An 18,383-nucleotide genomic window follows, 5' to 3' on the forward strand; every position below is an offset into this window, starting at 1 on the left:
GGATGGAGAGGTTGGAAGAGCTAGAGCAGAAAGACACAACTTACTCTGGCATCTGAGATGGAATATTTGCCAGTTCTAGGGCGGTTGTGGTGGGCATTTTCTCTTTTTCCACATCAGTAGTAGTTCACATGGAGTGGCATTTCTTAAATGGCAGTGTGCAAAGGAATTACTAGGGATACATGTTAAAAAATAAACTTCCTAGGCCCACCTGCAGAGATTCTGATTCTGCAGCAGCACTGTAGTGAGTCAGGTGATTTTTATGGGAGCGTCAAAGGTGATGATGGCCCCAGAATCTAGAAGGAGCAGAGGGGCCATGATCTGGTTGGGGGAAGTGACCAGGGGCTTTTTTGGAAGCCATACTTGCCCTGCAATCGACATTTTAAAAAAGCTGGTAGAGTGGATGCTGATTTGGGGAAGCTGGTGGAGCTTATGGGGGTCTAAAGTCCAAGCTACCATATTCCTACTCTGAGGGCATATTGAGAAACACTGTCAGAAAGTACAAGTGGAAGATGCTTTAAGTACATTGTCATTTTACAGACTAAGACAATAATGCCCAGAAAGCTTAAGTGACTGCATCAAAGTCACACAGCTAGTTAATGGCAGGTCTGAGACTGTAATCAAGGATTCTGGTTCTCCACCCAGTTCCCTTATTCACTAAACACCTGTTCCCTCTGGGATGAGGAGAGGGATGAGAGGAGGAAGTAATGAGAATTGGAGGGAGCTGGGCTTACAGTCCCAGACCATAGCACAACAACAAAAATTTTGCTCTAGTTGAAGATGGAGTCAGAATTAGGATAATTTTGACTCAGAATTCAAGTGGCCAACAATTGCTATTAAAATCCCTAATAGTTAATTTTCTAAAGGCAGATGTCCTTCCCAGACAATAAATAATCCATCTGTAAGACTTTTTTTTTAATCCCAGGGAGGATATACCGTTTAAGGAAGCTCGCGTTTCAGGTTTTCTTCCTAGTAACAAAATCCTCATATTAGCTCTTGGCTCTTGTGGGCAGTTGGTAGTGCCGGAGTGGACGTGGGCAGAGGCCGGGCGGCGGGACTGCGGCAGCGCAGGCGGCGGGACTGCGGGTGGGGGGGCACTGCAGCACCACGGCCCTGGGGCAGCCGGGCAGCGGCCCGCTAGAGGGGGCGCTGTGGGCGCCGCCAAGCGTCCTTTTGTCAGCGCGCACCGCCAAGAGAGCTCTCATTTCCTCCCAGCCTCGTGCGGGAAATGGATTTAATTCTGACGGCAGGGCTGTAAGGGGCGAGCGGGAACGAAAGCCTTTTGTCAAGGAGTAGCAGCCTCTGTTGTCTGTAATTACCACTGACGCGGAGAAGCTGCATTGCTGGTGGAATTCCAGGCAGCTCTGACAAGTGTGGGGCTGCAGGATGGGAAGAAAACATTGCTCTGCAGATTAGCTGGGTGCATTTATTAAGCAGACACCCAAAGGAAAAGACAACAAAGCAAAACAACAGTGGAAGACCAGGGATGGATAAGATGCTGTGCCGGAGGTAAGCTCGTCTTGGGAATGGGCATCGTGGCTTGCCTTGGTTTTGTTTCTTTTAATGGAATTTGAGACCGCTACAGCATCCCTCCACTGTGCGCGAGCTGGTTGGTCCCGATTGGCGAGCGTCTGCTAGTGTGTGTGTCTGTGATGCAGCCCTTCCCCACGGCAGTGTGTTTTGTGCCTAAAGCTTTCTGTTGACGGCGTAGCATTGGAGGTTCTTCGGAAAGCGGGGCTGAGTAGCCCTGGCCTCTGCGAGGGGATGGTCGGACGTACCTCGCTCTGAGTGCCACGCCTGACAGGTGGGGCTTTCTTCTCGGTCAGGGCTGGAGGGTGGCAAGCATCGCCTCACGGGGGCTGCCCCTCCCTTCCCTTCCGGCTCGGCCGCCGCCCTCCGGGGGAGGGAGGTGCGGGGTGCTAGGCGGGCTGGGCGCCTCCCCCGGGCGTCGTCAAGGCTCGAGGCGGGGCGCTCTGCTGCAGCTGCGGGGCCGCAGGTGCGGCATCGGCAGCCGCCTGCGTTTGGAGCAGGGGAGCTGGCACGTGAGCGGGTCCCAGTGGATCAGGATTTTTATGCCACTCCACCACTTTGGAGGGAAAAAAGGCCACGGTCCCCAAGAGGTCTTGCCAGTGTGTTCTCTTAGCGTTCATCTCCCTTCCCCTCTTTTCCTGCCTCTTCTTCCCCCCTCCCCGCCTTCCCCCCCCCCCCCCCCCCGGCCCCGGGTTGGAGGCCACCCTTGGCCCGGGAGGCTGGGTGGGGTGGGGGTGGGCCGCGTCTGCCAGTTTTGAAATCACGACCACTGAGCTACCAGGTGTTAGGTTAGGGGGAGTGGGGGCGGGGCAGACTGCTTTAGGATGCCGATCAGGCTCTCTGTCTAGCCTATTGTCTTGCTTTTTCTCCCCTTTCCTGTTCGTCTGTAATCTCCACCCCTTGCCAAAGAGAGGGAGAAAGAAAGACTGAAAGCCCCAGGAGAGAGAGAGCGAGAGAGCGAGCGAGAGAAAGAGAAGGAAAGGGGGAAAAAACCCCAGCCCACACCCTATCAAATTCTTTTAAAAATTGTCATTTATCTGTGATACATGATTATTACCCATCTGTTTCTTTACACCCACTCTTCCCTCTTGCAGTTTGTTGTCTAAGGTTCAACTGGCTGAAATGAGCCTTATTAATAATAGAAATCAAATCTCAGTTTGCTAAATGGACATTTTGTTCTTTCTGACTAAGCCCAAAGGAGGGGTTGATATGACATCCTGGTGTGAGCAAGTGATTGGAGAGGGTAGACCTACCTCCTTTCACATCTAGTGTGTGGGTCTAGTTAAGGTACATGAGATGCTTGTTTAACATGTACAGTAGGGGTGGCCTCTTTAAAGGGATTTAAACATTGGGTTTCATTTTAAGAGAGAATTGGCCAACATTTGAAGTGAAAGTGCTTTAAATGGATAAAAGCAGGTAACTGAAGTTTCAGACTTGCAAGTCACTCTGGCCACTAGCATATGAATAGTATATGTTAGGGATTTAACAGAGGAATTTAGAACATTTAATATTTTTGCTTTATAGTGTTCTACCTTCATTCTGTAAAGCGATCAGACTTTTGTCAATGTGTATGGACCAGGATTTTGCCCAGCCCTGCTTCCCCCACCCCCGTCCACTTTTCATCTCCCCACCCCCAATAGCAAACCTTTTATTATTGTAATTTCAGTATATTTTGAGGAACCACTAAAGATAAATCATTCTTTGATCCCAAATCCATACATTTTTGTGGGAAGCCATATATTCTTTCTTGTCCAATTGCCTAGCCTTATTAGAAATCTGCTTGTTAGATACAAAATGTATAACACTGCCTGAAATGACGCACCTTATGGTGTGGTTTCTGGGTTTGCGTTGAATTGGCTTTAAGTGTTAGGATGGTGCTAGAATTAGCAAATCACAGCTATTCTTTAAGAGTTTACAGGTGATCAAATGTTTGTTGGGACAGAGTTTAGTGTTAGGGTTTTAAATGTATGTTTAAAAGACTTTGATAAATATATTTATCACCTACCTTGTTCTACAAGGAATTTAAGACAGTTTATCGGGCTTCATAAAACATAGCAAGGGAGACTAACTTAGAAGTAAATGAGAAAGAAAAAAGACTAAGGGTAGAGATATAAAATGGTATTAAGCATGAAGCTAATACAAAAATACAAGCATAAGACCTTCTACACTTGGTATGAAGGTAAACAAATCCAGCTCTAAACTTTCCAGCATCTCATGGAAAAAGGAGAACTGACCAACCCATGACTCATATGTTTTATTTATTCATTGACTCATTCACCCATTTGTTCATTTAACAAACACTCAGTGAGGACCTACTATGTGCCGGGTTCTGTGAAGGGTGCAGGGACAGACACGGTCTCTGTCCTGACAGCAATTACAGATGAATGTGAGGAACGGACATTCATCAAGGAAACCCTGTAAATGAATGTATAATTACAGATCGTGCTGAGAGCTGTGCAGAAAAAGTATGAAAACACAAAATGTCACATGTCCAGAACATAAAACAAAAAATAAAAACTTCTTAAGTGAAGCACAATTCTTGATTCTAAGAGCAGAAAGGAACTCTTCACAAATATGACAGTGTTTGGAATGATGTCTTCAATCATGTTCTTGTCAGACACAAGGAGGGTTTCATACTGCTGTTTTTAAAGTGTTCCTCAGTGTGAGCTCATATCACTCATGGGTCTCTCAGACCACTGGGGTTCTGGGGATATATACATTTTGAGGAATCTGTGTCTTCTCTGAAATTAGCAGTTTTACTTCAGTGATAATCTTAATTAATAATAAAAATGTGTTCTGGATTATCTTGATGGCAACTCCGAAGCCAATGATGGGGCCTGTATTTGCCTCTGTATCTTCCCATGTGAGCCAAAGGCAGGCCTAGTGGCTCAGGTTATGAGGCAGAGAGGAGTTTAATTAGAGGTACATGGAGAGAACGGTGAGTCCACACAGGGCACAGGCTTGTCAGACTCAAAAGAACAATTCCTGGGATCAGCACTATATTGGCAAGGAATGATGGTCTCATGCTAGTTGCACCTTCATATGCACGAGTTGCAGCAACTTACTTAGCAGCAGGTGATGTAGTGAAAACACAATGACAGAGTTGCTGTTGCTGGTTTCAGCAATAACTGAATTAGATCTACATTTAATGCAGATTTGGTAACCCCCGATAACTACCTTATGTCCAAAGCAATGAGACGAGTAATTTGGTGTAATGATTGAGTGGAGCCAGACTGTCTGACTTCAAATTCATTTTTTTACTTACTAGCTGTGAAACTTGGGCAAGTTACTCAACCTCTCTGATCCTCAGTTTCTTCTTTTGATAATATGGAGATAAATATGTGGTATTGATTTCATCATGATATTACAAGGATTAGAATTACATGTGAAAGACTTGGAGCATATAGTAAAGTTCAATAGATGTTGGTCATTACTACGATTTTTATTATTATGAAATGGCACCCATTTATGCAGGCATCTCAGGATGGGTTTTAGTAGAATTTTAAATTATGGTACCTGATTTCTTCAAGGTAGCAAACACATTTTTGAGGTTATTAATATTGTTTTGCACACATGCTTTATAAGTTGTCTGCATTAGTATTGTTGAAGCCAAAAATCAGATAGTGATAACACGTAGCAACTAGACCTGAGACTATATCTTTCTGTTGTTAAACCCAAAATGGTGTTTTAATTCCAGCAAAACAATATTATCTGTTGCAGGAAGTTAATTTTATTAGTTTGGTGTTTTAAAGTTTTATAGTTACAGGGCTCTTGGGTGGCTCAGTTGGTTAAGCGACTGCCTTCGGCTCAGGTCATGATCCTGGAGTCCTGGGATTGAGTCCCACATCGGGTTCCCTGCTCAGCGGGGAGTCTGCTTCTCCCTCTGGCCCTCCCTCCTCTCATGTGCGTGCTCTCTCTCTTTCTCTTTTTCAAATAAATAAATAAATCTTTAAAAAAATAAAGTTTTATAGTTACATTTATTTGTAAATTGATTTTGGCATTTTGGTTATATAAAAGCTATAATGCCTGGATGTTTATAACTGGTCTTTTTTTTTTTTTTAAAGATTTTATTTATTTATTTGACAGACAGATACATAGCAAGAGAGGGAGCACCAGTACGGGGAGTGGGAGAGGGAGAAGCAGGCTTCCCACTGAGCAGGGAGCCCGATGCAGGGCTTGATCCCAGGACCCTGGGATCATGACCTGAGCTGAAGGCAGATGCTTAATGACTAAGCCATCCAAGCACCCCTATAACTGGTCTTTATGAGTGTACATATTTAAGTTACATTTTAATAAAAGCGACTTAGGTCAGCCTGGGTCCATGAGAAATTTTTTTCTTCAAAAGAGATTTTTGTATAGTTTAAGCATTTTGGACTGTGTACAAGGACATACCCAAGATGCTTGGAGTAGAATTTCAAATCTCTAGAAGAGAGATTGGAGTCCTAATATTTTACTCTATATAACTTGAGTACCATAGTTTTAGCTTGAAAGAATTTTAAGACAGTAATACCAAAACTGCCTCTGTTTACAACAACAACAAAGTCCCCCCAGATTCAAATAGCATCTATGGAATGGCAAGCTTCCAGCAAAGATTCGTCCTGGCCTAACTTCCATGATAAACCACATATGAGAGGTTTGTCAATGTTATTGAATGAGGTGAAAAGAAAGTCTTTTCTCTGTGGACTACAATGTTCGACTGTATAGATTAAAACGAGTTTATTGATTATATTCAAATCTGTTTTTAAGTTTCCTTTGTACTTAACTGAGCTGTCAAAGATTACAAGAAATATGCCAGTCTCCCATTATAATTTTTGATAGCTTTCCTTTTGATATATACATATCATAGACTTATGCATTTATATTACAGACAGGTTTTATTTGATGCTGTGTTACTTAGGGCCCTGGTTGCCAAGGACTGATGTCTTTTTTGGGATGGGGGACATTTAGTGCTAAAACCAGGACATGCTAGGCAAAGGAAGACAGATCTATTTTAGTTGCAGAGAAGAGAGAGATAACAATGGGCCCAGATTCTTCAAGGTCTCTTTAGAAGATATGGTAGAGATGGTGCCAATCGACATCAACCAGTCCATGATTCAACAAGGGGCCCTCCCTAGAAGAGGCAGGGATATTCTTCCAGGTGAGTCCTAGAATAATTCTCAGGCTCAATGCACCAGGCTTGGATGGGCTATGGTGTGGTCAGGGGGAAGGTGAGGTATTAATCACAGGGCTCTAGGAAATTTATCAGCACCTTCCACCTTGAGTAACTGGACCCCAATCCTGATGTGTGCTGAGGGAGCCCCCAGTAACGTGGGGCTTTAACGTAGCCAGCTTCAAACCGGGTCAGTTCTGATCACCCCCAACAGTTGTAGCTGAAAATAAAGATAAGTACATAAATGTCACTTGGTCCAGCCATAAATATCTCTAGTGTACTTGGTATGACATAGGACCTCACTCCACAAGCAACCTGGACAAGACCTGGAGGCTAGGGAATTTAGGATGTGGTTGCCAGAAAGCAAATACGGGAGCTCCATATGATATCTGGAATGGTCTTCCCTGGTCCCAGCCTTGAAGTGGCTGAAAAAAACTGAGCAAGCCAAGTAGCAAATTGACTTCTGTGAGTGGCAGCTTTAAGGACCATTGACACTCTTCACCCCATGCCCTCCCCCAACACAGACAGCTGATTGAACCAGGCACGGGCCTGTGAGGACTTGGATCTCAGGGCTGGTAGCCATGTTAGGCCAAACAGGGAAGGGAGTCAGGGTGAGGAGACAAAACAAACAAAAACAACCCCCCCGCAAAGAAAACCACCCAAAACAAAACAAACAAAAAAACAAGACAAGAGGGTGATGATAGGTTGTCCCCCTACTCCCCTAGCTAATTTAAAGAAGAAGCCACTTGGTTTTCCTGAGGTGGCCAAGTGATTCTAGTTCTGGTAGCTTCCATGAGGCCCAGCTAGACCTTGGTCCCTGTGTTGATGAGCTTGCCTTCTATCCTGCCTGGGCTAGTTTGCTTGAGCTTGTGTTTTATCAGTCACACTGCTCCTGGCTAGAACCTTGGATTACTCCAGAGCCTCCCACTTCTCTTGCCTACATTGAACTCAAACTCCTTCCATCAATCCAGAGTGATCTTTCTGAAACAGAAATTGAATCTTGACATTCCTCTACTCTCAGGATAAAACCCAAACTCCTTACCTTGACATCTTGTTCCTTCACACTCCACCCCCTAGGTAGGCTGACCCACCATCTTCCTGGACATGCCCCCTCTACACACCTCCCCCACAGTTTCCACACCTTTCTCAGGCTCTTTCCTCCAAACTTACGTACCCTCCCCCCACTTTTGTCTGGCAAGTTGCTTCTTTTAGAAAGCCAACTGAATAGACAAACTTCTAGCAAGCCTGATTAAGATAAAAACAATACAAGAAATGAAAGGTTGTATGCTAACATATGTGAAAATCTTGATGAAGTGGACATTTTCACAGAACATGTGAACTATGACTATTTCAAGAAATCGAATGTCCTGTTTCTGGATGGGAAGAGTAGTTGTTGCAAAGATGTCGATTCCTCACAGATTCTGCCACATAGATGGCAGCCTACCTGGTAACCAGAAGTGATGCAGATTTGTTCCTATTTTTCTCTTCCTTTGGTCATTTTCTGTGGAATTTTAAAAGGGGTACTTAACTGCATACACTCCACTGCAAATCATTGTATTAAAGGGAAAGCCAATACATGTGCATTTGAATGTAATTTATAAATTGTTTTTCTTGAAGAGCAAATGAAGTTATTAAACTTTGAAATGCATGGAGACTTTATGAAGACAATTTCTTTTAACAGTCGACAGGATTTTCAGCCCATATTATTTTATTGAGTATGAATTTTATTATATTTACTTTCTTTATTCAGCAAGGAGCCCATATAAGAATCTCTTGACTTTTGCTTTTATTTTTTTATTTTTTAAGATTTTATTTATTTGACAGAGAGCACAAGTAGGCTGAGCAGCAGGCAGAGGGAGAGGGAGAAGCAGGCTTCTCTCAGGCTCCACGCTGAGCAGGGAGCCTGACACGGGGTTCGATCCCAGGACCCTGGGATCATGACCTGAGCAGAAGACAGCCACTTAACTGACTGAGCCACCCAGCCACCCCTCTTGACTTTTGCTTTTAAAAAAATTGATGGCAAAAGGGCATCTGGGTGGCTCAATCAGTTGAGCATCCAATTCTTGATTTCAGCTCAAGTCATGATCTCGGGGGTGGTGAGTTTGGGCCCCGAGTTAGGGCTCCATGCTGAGCATGGAGTCTGCTTGAGATTCTCTCCCCCTCTCCATCTGCCCCTTTCCCGACTCACGCTCTCACACACACACTCTCTAAAATAAATAAATAAAATCTTTAAAAGAATTGATGGTGAAAAGATAGTCAAAAAGTGAGGGTGCATTAAATTCCTTCCTCCTTTACTGTGTCTGATGGCAGAGCATCCATACTGATTATCTCAACATTACTTTATTTAGAATTGATTCTTCTTCCCTCTTAGCACCACATTTCCCTTAGATCCTTCCAACACCCTGGTTTGTGTCCCAAATTAGCTACATCTGTTACCATAGTTATGCAGTATCCAGCTTAACCCATTCCATGCTTGTTCCTGCTGTACTGTGCATGAGACTTCCTTTCTTGCATTTCCAGAAGACCTATCATTATTTTTCTTTTTCTCCTGCCCCCCTGCCCCGTTTTTACTGTTTTTAAGGCAATGTGTGTGCATAGTTAATAAATCAAATAGGACTGAAGGGCTTATAACAGAAAGCAACAATCCCTGCCCCAGTCCAAATCCTTATCCACAGACAGGCAAACTGCTTTTAGCTGTTTCCCATTCTGTTGTAGTTACCTCTGTATCTCAAAATAATATGTATACATTGCTGCTTCTGAATTTATCAACTTTGATCATCATCTAGTGACCTCATGCCATGACAGTCAAGGATGTAGTTTATATCATACATACATACATCTCCTCACTCTCTTTCTGAGGTCATCTCTGTGGCTCCAGACAATGCATTGATTAAAACCAGATTTCTCATTCCATGGACTGTTAATTGGGTCATTTGACTCTACTCTGTGTAAGGTAAGTCTACTACCACCACCTCTCTTTGCCCTGCTTCCTCTCTCCCCCTAGCTTCCCTTTACTTTTGCATTATCAAAGTTGATAAAATATTCATTCTGTTCCATGGCCATAGTTAGTTTCTATTATTTGTCTATAATTATGGTAATTCTAAAAGCTGAAGGTTTTCACACTGTTCATTATCTGGGTTGGTATTGTTCACAAGTAATAATCTAGGATTTCATATCCTCCTTAGGGACTCCCATATCTCAGCCCTTGGGCCCCTAGATAGCAAATGCTCCCAGGATGACCCTGGGGACACCAGCACCACCACAGCTGTCCTCATTCATCCCCTGAAGGGTGTGCAGTTTCTCTAAGGAGACCCCTCCAGTGATCAAGTTGATGAACTGAGAAACAGCGGTGTCTGCATACTATTTTGAGATGCAGAGGTAACTACAGCTGGGTGCCTGGCTGTGGGGGTCACTGAATGCATGCAGGAGAAGAGGTGAGTGGGGTCTGGTGCTCCACAGAGACCTGCAATTTGTGCTCCAGTGTCCAGTCTCTTTTTTCTTCCTGCCCTGTATCTTGCCTGCCCTGTCAGAGTCTGGGACATCTTCAGGGCTCTGCCACAGATCATCTGCCTCCTTGGCTTCAGCATCTTCTGCCTAAAATTTGGGCTGAGGTTTCTTTTGCTTCAAACATTAGTTACCCGTGCCCCATCTGCTTTTTGTCCTACAGAAACTTGCTGAAATCTCTCCTCTGATAACAGCCTGCTTTCACTTTGTTATGGGATTATGCATTTTTATTCCCTTATGGTCAATTTGATGGAGTCCAAGGAGAGAGAGAGAGGAACATAGGGATAGGAGAGATTAGGCCTGCCGTCTTGAATTAGAAGCCAAGGACATTAGTTTTGAATCAAGCCACGCATAATAGCAATAAAATAAGCTATTGGCATGCCCTGATTTAAATTTAAACCCTAGTGAAGTTTGTCCTTCTTTGTCATGAAAATACCTTCGAATATGTACAGAACCTCTCAACTCAATCCCAGCATCTTCTGCCATCTAGTATGGTGCAGAAACACTGAATCATTCTTCCATCCCACACTAAGATGAATGATTTTTAGTTTACATACAATTCTAACAGGCTGAGTTGTTTCTCTTCAGAAAGGTGCAAGTGACAAATTAGAAGAGTTTGGCTAATAGTCTGAAAGAGCCCCGGATAAGAGGGTTAAGAGAAGACAGAAACTTCTCCGGGAAACCTGGGCTGCAGTTATTGGCCAGTTGCTATGGAAGGTCATTTGTCAGAGTTGCCGCTACTTGATTTGGATGCACAAAGTAAAGAACTAACACTGTGTGTCCTCAGAGGGAGAGGGGCTGCTGGCTTTTTTTTTTTTTTTTAACCTGGATAAAAAGGAGGGATTTGTGGGTGCCAAAGGCTTTGTTCAGAGAGTAAATCTGGAGTTATGTCGCATAAGAAATTTCAGTTCCCTCTACGTTTCCATCTAATTTGGAGAGAATTGCTTCATTCTTCAGCCATAGCAATGATCACTGAGGCAGAAGACAGTTTAGGGATGCTGCTTTATAGATCTTAACTGTTAAAGTTACAGGCTGTAAAAACTCTTGCCAGCTTTGGAGCCTGTATTTGTTATACTTGGTTCTGAACTGAAGATGTGTCAGGTTTAAGGATGTCAAAGAATTAAAATCTGCTTTTCAAAATCTATTATATTTATGGATGAAATGATCAAGGTCTATAATTTGTCTCAAAATCTTTTTTTATTGGGGGATGAATGGGGTTGAGGTGAATGGAGATGGATTACAAGTTGATAATTGCTGAAATTGGGTATAATATCTAAACTAGCACTTTTTAGAGTGAAAGGAGGTGCTATTAGTAATTACATTGGAATAGGAGACATGACCCAGACCCTTTCAGGAAAATTGCAGTCTACTCTGAAGCTAGATGATGGGTACTTGGGGTTCATTATATATTATGCTCTAATTTTGCATATTTGCAAATTTTTCCATAATTAAATATGTCTACTGTTTTATCCTCTGCTGTTTTGTTTTGTTAAAATTGGAAACTTTAATCTTAACCATGATGTTAAACATAAGTCAACTTTAAACATAATATGAAAATAGCTAGAGAATATTGTTAAAGTTAATTTACAATAATGGGACAAAAGTCCATAGATTCTGTAACTGGGACACCCAGGAAACAATAATTAAGTCGACAATGTTATAAAGCATGTCTCTAGCTTTAGTTATGCAAAAGGGCCTTGTTTTTATTGCTGTGAATTGGGCTCATCAGGATTTTATGGATGGGTGGTTTCATCCTCAGAAAGGTCAAGTCTGCTGAGAAATGAGCAGAGCCAAGAAAGCGGGGCTTCGATTTGCAGAGCAAGTCCACATGCTGATCTGTAATTATCTTAATGTCTCTCCTATTTGAGGTTCTCCATTACCTTTTACCTGCTGAAATAGTCTTTCAAAGTTAGTCAGAATTTGAGAAAGAAGGTCTCCATTCTTGCTCTATAATTACCATGGTATGTCATCCCATGGTTTAGTGAAGTTTTTGCTTCTGCGCATGTGAGGTGGTATGGCTGACTTACGTGGATGAGGCAGCAAGGGTGGGCTCTGTCTTTCAGGATGTCAGTTATTTTGTTTCTGCCAATCAGAGGGCCCAAGTGGTTGTGGATTTGGAGTGAGGTTCTTAGTGCCCTATTCAGAGAGGGGTTGAGATGAATGCCCAGCTGCCAGATGGCACCTCGAAAGGAGTCTGGGAGTACCAGGCAAGGTACTATATCATATGTGGGCTCTTTCAAGGCTAGAGTGCTGCTTCAATAGAATCAGGAATCAGTTCTTTAAAAATGATTTGTTCTTTTTTTTCTTTTTATTAATATATAATGTATTATTTTTTTCAGGGGTACAGGTCTGTGATTCATCAGTCTTACACAATTCACAGCGCTCACCATAGCACATACCCTACCCAATGTCTATCACCCAGCCACCCCATCCCTCCCACCCCCCTCCACTCCAGCAACCCTCAGTTTGTTTCCTGAGATTAAGAGTCTCTTATTTTTTGTCTCCCTCTCTGGTTTCATCTTGTTTCATTTTTCCCTCCCTTCCCCTATGATCCTCTGCCTTGTTTCTCAAATTCTATGTATCAGTGAGATCATATGATAATTGTCTTTCTCTGACTGACTTATTTCACTTAGCATAATACCCTCTAGTTCCATCCACGTTGTTGCAAATAGCAAGATTTCATTTTTGATGGCTGCATAATATTCCATTGTATATATATGTACATTGTGTATATATATATTCCATTGTGTGTGTGTGTATATATATATATACACACATATACCACATATTCTTTATCCATTCATCTGTTGATGGACATCGAGGTTCTTTCCATAGTTTGGCTATTGTGGACTTTGCTTCTATAAATAGTGCACGTGCCCCTTTGGATCACTACATTTGTATCTTGGGATAAATACCCAGTAGTGCAATTGCTGGGTCATAGGGTAGATCTAAAAATGATTTGTTCTGATACTATTGGTGTTACTGGTATAATTTACTATATTATGTCCCCTGTATTATGCAAAAGAAGGTCACCTCTTAATTTATTTGCTTGTGCTTTTTAAAGTCAAGCTTATTGAGATATAATATACATAGAGTACAATTCATCTTTCTTAGGTCTATTGTTCTATGAATTTTGACAAATATATATATTCATGTAATCACCACCACAATCAAGATAGAACAAGGTTCCCTTGTGTCCCTTTGTAGTGAATCTCTCCCATCCACCCACAGGCCCTGACAACTACCCATCTGGTTGTGCCTTTTCCAGAATGTTCTATAAATGGGATCATACAGTGTAGTCTTTTTTCTCCAACTTCTTTCACTTTGTATAATGTTTTTGAGATTAATCCTCGTTGCTACAAATATCAGTAGTTCATTTCTTTTGATTGCTGAGTAATGTTTACTTGGATGGCTATAGTTTGTTTAGCTCTCCACCCATTAAAGGACATTCAGGTTGTTCCCAGTTTTTGATGATTATAAATAAAGCCACTGTACATATTGACATACAAATTTTTGTGTATTTTAGTTCTCTTGGATAAATAAATACCTAGGAGTGGGGTTGCATTGTGATGTTGTAAGTGTATTCTTAACTTTACAAGAAACTGCCAAACTGTTTCCAAAATGACCGTACCCCATTTTGCATCCCCACCAGCAATGTATTAGAGTTCTAGTTGCTCTAAACTAGGTATTGCTAGTTGTTTGTTTGTTTGTTTTAATTCTAGCCATTATGATAGATGTGGGGTAGTATCTCATTGTGGTTTTAATTTGCATTTCTTTAATGTCAATGACTCTGAGCGTCTTTTCATGAGCTTGAATGCCACAGTATCTCTTTTTTGGTTGTTTCTTTTAAATGTCTGCAAGTTTCTGCCATTCTGAGGCAAACAGGAGAAGGGGTATTTCCTCAGTTTCAAAGGGGGAGCAGAAGCATAATGGGGGAGCACTATAGGGGGATGTAGGGAGAGTTGCCTAAGAGGAAGGTAATATAGGAAGGGTAGAGGGGGTAAAGTCAGGAGCTGGGGTATCTCATCCTTCCCTCCTGCCCAGGCTGCTTCTGGAGCTCTTCTTTGGAGGATGTTGTGGTTTGTATTATGAGGAGCTACTCCCTTAGGAAGTAAGGGAGGGATGGAAGAAGACAGCTGTAATATTGATTCCATTTTTTTTTAATGTGCTTACTCCAAGTTCTGGTCTTTATATCCTTAGTTCAGTAAATACCTCTTTAAAATAGATGTTTGGCCCAGATAATCCCTTCTGTTAATTTTGGGCAGAAGGGAAAGGAGAGTTATATAAAAAATATTCAAGAAAATGCATATTTAAATTTGATTGATGTAGGGACTCAAAGAGATATTTGAATACTCATGTTCATAGCAGCTTTATTCACAATAGCTAAAACATAGAAGCAACTCAGGTGTCCATTGATGGATGAAGGATAAGGAAAATGTGGTATATACAAACAGTGGAATAATATTCAGGCTTAACAAAGAAGAAAATTCCAGGGTGCTTAGGTGGTCCAGTCAGTTAAGCGTCTGCCTTCGGCTCAGGTCATCATCTCAGGGTCCTGGGATCAAGCCCCACATTGGGCTCCCTGCTCAGTGGAGAGTCTGCTTCTCCCTCTCCCTCTCTGGCCCTCCCTGCTGCTTGTGTTCTCTCTCAAATAAATGAATAAAATCTTTAAAAAAATAAGGAAGAAAATTCTGACATATAGTACAACATGGATGAAACTTGAGGACATACACTAAGTGAAGTAAGTCAGTCACAGAAAGACAAATACTGTATGATTTTATTTATACGAGGTGCTTAGAGTCATCAAAATCATAGCGACAGAAAGTAGCATAGTGGTGGCCAGGGTTTGGGGTGGGGAAAATTGTTTAATGGTTAAGTGTTTAATAGATATAGTGTCCCAATTTTACAAGATGTAAAGAGTTCTGGAGATGGATGCAAGTGATGGTTGCACAACATTGTGAATGGTACACTTAAAACTGGTTAAGATGAGACATTTTATGTTATGTGCATTTTACAGCAAATAAAGTTTAATGTGATTGAGGTATGCTAGCAACAATGAATTATCACAGTGGTAGGTAAGTTTGTTATGGTTTGACTTGAATATCAGTCGCTCAGTAAGTGTTTACTGAACACCCTCTATGTGCAGCTACTCTTCCAGGTGCTGAGCATGCCTTGGTGAACCAGGAGATCACACTCTAGTGAGGAAAAGAGGAGGATGTGGGGATTTGAGGAGAGAGTGAGAAGGTGGGAAATGATCCTCTTGAAGAGTCTACACCAAGGAAGGTTGTTTGGTATTGTTTAGAAATCATTTGAAAAGTATGGAGAGAATTTTGAAATAAGCCCAATTTGCACAGCTGTGTGCAAGGGTCAACTACTTAGATGTACACTGGGAGCAAGGTCTTGTAGTGTTTGACCAAAGGTGGGGCTCTTTGAGGTGAGAACAGTGAAGGAGAGAGGAACAGAGGAGTTAGAGGTACTTTGCAAGGAGATTACTACCCAGCTGGACTAGTTAATATAAGCTAGATAAGGAAGGATGTGAAGAGTGGACCTTGGGGGTAGGTAGTGAAAAATGTAGAAGGTCTTGGAGACATTGGAGAATCAGAGTAGGTAGGCTGGAAGGGGATGGTTAAGGAGGAGGATGTGAAATCCAGATGTTGGAAGTGGTAATCTTATTGATGATGACGAGGTCTAGGGTATGACTATGGGAGTTGGGTGGCTGAGGCTGGGGTGGAAAGAGAGATGATTGGCATGGGAGGCCAAGAAAATGTGAGGCTGGGTGTTGGTGGATCACCGCATGGGTGGGAATGTTGAAGTCATCAGGAATGAGAAAGGGGAAGATGGTAAAGTCATCAGTGAGTGAGGGGAATGACCAGGAGAGTGGTGGGGGATAGCCACAAGGGGGCTGATGGCAAGCCTGTCTAGTTGGGAGCTATGGACTCCCAGGGCAATGGGGTTTTTGAAGCAATGGAAGTTGGGCGCCTGGGTGGCTCAGTTGGTTAAGCGACTGCCTTCGGCTCAGGTCATGATCCTGGCGTCCTGGGATCGAGTCCCGCATCGGGCTCCCTGCTCAGCAGGGAGTCTGCTTCTCCCTCTGACCCTCTTCCCTCTCGTGCTCTCTCTCTCTCAAATAAATAAATAAAATCTTAAAAAAAAAAAAAGAAAAATGAAGCAATGGAAGTAGATGTAAGTGGCTGTAAGGCACACAGAAGCTATCTACATGGTACCAAGGCCCTGAATATATGGGATGTGTGCTGTGAGAGAACAGTGAGCTCAGGGGAGAGTGAGGCTTTAGATTGTTTATTTTTGGATCACAGAAATGGGCTTTATGTAGCAGATTTAGGGAATCCTGCAAAGAGTTATAGGATTGTTCATGAGAGTGGCTTCCAAGCAGAAAGGAGGGTAACCAAGGAGGCGTTATTGACTTTGGGCTGTTCAAAACTCAATTAAAGGCAATTAACAGTATCTGGTGTTGTTTATGAAAGTACTAGTCTCATGAGAGATCTCCTAGCAGTTCTTGTGCATTATGAGAAGAGAAGGAAAACTTGCTCTCTTGAGGCATCTTGTGTCTTCGTGTCATTAATTCATGCATTACCTCCAGCCATAAATCTCACAGAGAGGACAGAAGGTTTCTGTCCTTCCATATCACCATCTTGCTGTGGCTCTGAGATGACTCTTTTGTCTAGCCTTGCTCTGCTGATGGTGACCTTTAACAAAATAAACTGCAACAGGAAAAATAAGGATTGACGGAGAAGTTGCACTTCCTCAAAATTCATGCTCATGCATTAGAACAGGACATTTTTGGAGGAATGAAGCATGTTACAGGGAAGGGTGAGGTTTCTTAAATGCCTGGCCAAAAATCTCAGAAAAACACCCTGCACTACGTGGCAATCCTGAGGCATTTACTTTCCCACTCTCCAAAATAAGTATTTCACTCCTCTTTTTTTTTTTTTTTTAAATTTCCTTTCCTTCCACTCCCACCCACCTTGCTGGGTGCCTCCAATTTCATTGAGAGAAGAAGCAATGAGCAGAGTGGCCCTTCTTTTATCAGGAGCCATCCTTTCTCTGGAATCTCTCACCTTCTCAAAACCACCACTCCAGCGATTGGTCATTCTCTTCTCTGCATCGTTGGCTTCTCTCTTTCTCTCTCCCTCTCTCTGTCTCTCTACTGCAACATTTCCATTGGCATTCAGGCATGCTGTAGTATCTCCTACCTAAGCATCTCAGCTACTACCCCATTTCTCTCTTTATGTTCTCAGCAAAACTCCTTGCAAGAATTGCCTTGCTCACTGTCTTACTTTCTCTTCCCCATTGTCTATATGTGGGCTTCTGTCCTCTCTATGCTACTGAAACTGTTCTTGTCAAGGTCATTAATGACCTTCTTGTTGCTAAATCTAATGGACTCTTGGGGCGCCTGGGTGGCTCCGTCGTTAAGCGTCTGCCTTTGGCTCAGGTCATGATCCCAGGGTCCTGGGATCGAGCCCCACATTGGGCTCCCTCCTCCGCGGGAAGCCTGCTTCTCCCTCTCCCACTCCCCCTGCTTGTGTTCCCTCTCTCGCTGTGTCTCTCTCTGTCAAATAAATAAAATATTTTAAAATAATAAATCTAATGGACTCTTCTCTGTTCTTATCCTACTGACCCATCAGCAGCTTTCAACACAGTGGACCTCTTCTTAAAACATTCTATTATCTGGCTTTCTGGGACCCTTCAACTCTCCTGGTTTTCCCTTGCCTCACTGGCTGTTCCTCTTCTTCCTCTGTGAGATTCTATTCACCTCTACCAGACCTCTGAATGTGGGAGAGTTCCATAGCTCTACCCTGGGCCACCTAGTCTCCCTTATACACTGCCCCTAGGGGAGCTCATCCAGGCCTTCGCTTTAGACTGTTTATATGTTGATGCGTCTAGTCTCTTTTTTCCCAGAACTCTAGATTAGTGCTACTCAAACTTTATTGTGCATATGGATCACCTGGGGATCTTGGTAAAATGCACATTCTGATTCCATTGCTCAGAGGTGGGGCCTAAGATTCTGCATTTCCAGCAAGCTCCTAGGTGATGCTGAGGCTACTAGTCTTGGGATCTTACTTTGAGTAGTGTTGAGCAGTGAGGCTGCAGACTTGTATTCCTAAGTGCCATTCCCAATGCCTCCATTGGGAATCCTCCTTGACATTTCTACATGGATGTCTTACAGATAACTCAGACCAAGCCT

The 18,383-nt window shown here is 42.8% G+C and overlaps 1 protein-coding gene across 2 annotated transcripts in view; it reads left to right on the top strand.

Moving 5' to 3' along the window:
• Nucleotides 1-1,160: 1,160 nt before the first annotated feature.
• Nucleotides 1,161-18,383, top strand: part of ADD2 (adducin 2) — a 103,967-nt gene continuing 86,744 nt past the window's right edge. Inside the window, exon 1 of one of the 2 annotated variants that reach the window (XM_025868454.2) lies at nucleotides 1,161-1,506. The gene's annotated coding sequence lies outside the window, so the exon portion shown is untranslated. Of the gene's footprint in view, nucleotides 1,507-1,556; nucleotides 1,802-18,383 lie in introns of those variants that run through there. The other variant, XM_073897559.1, reaches the window with a different exon arrangement.

This window comes from Callorhinus ursinus, unplaced genomic scaffold, assembly GCF_003265705.2.
Source record: "Callorhinus ursinus isolate GAN/ISIS: 27379988/994484 unplaced genomic scaffold, GSC_fseal_2.0 scaffold10, whole genome shotgun sequence".
Taxonomy (NCBI): domain Eukaryota; kingdom Metazoa; phylum Chordata; class Mammalia; order Carnivora; family Otariidae; genus Callorhinus; species Callorhinus ursinus.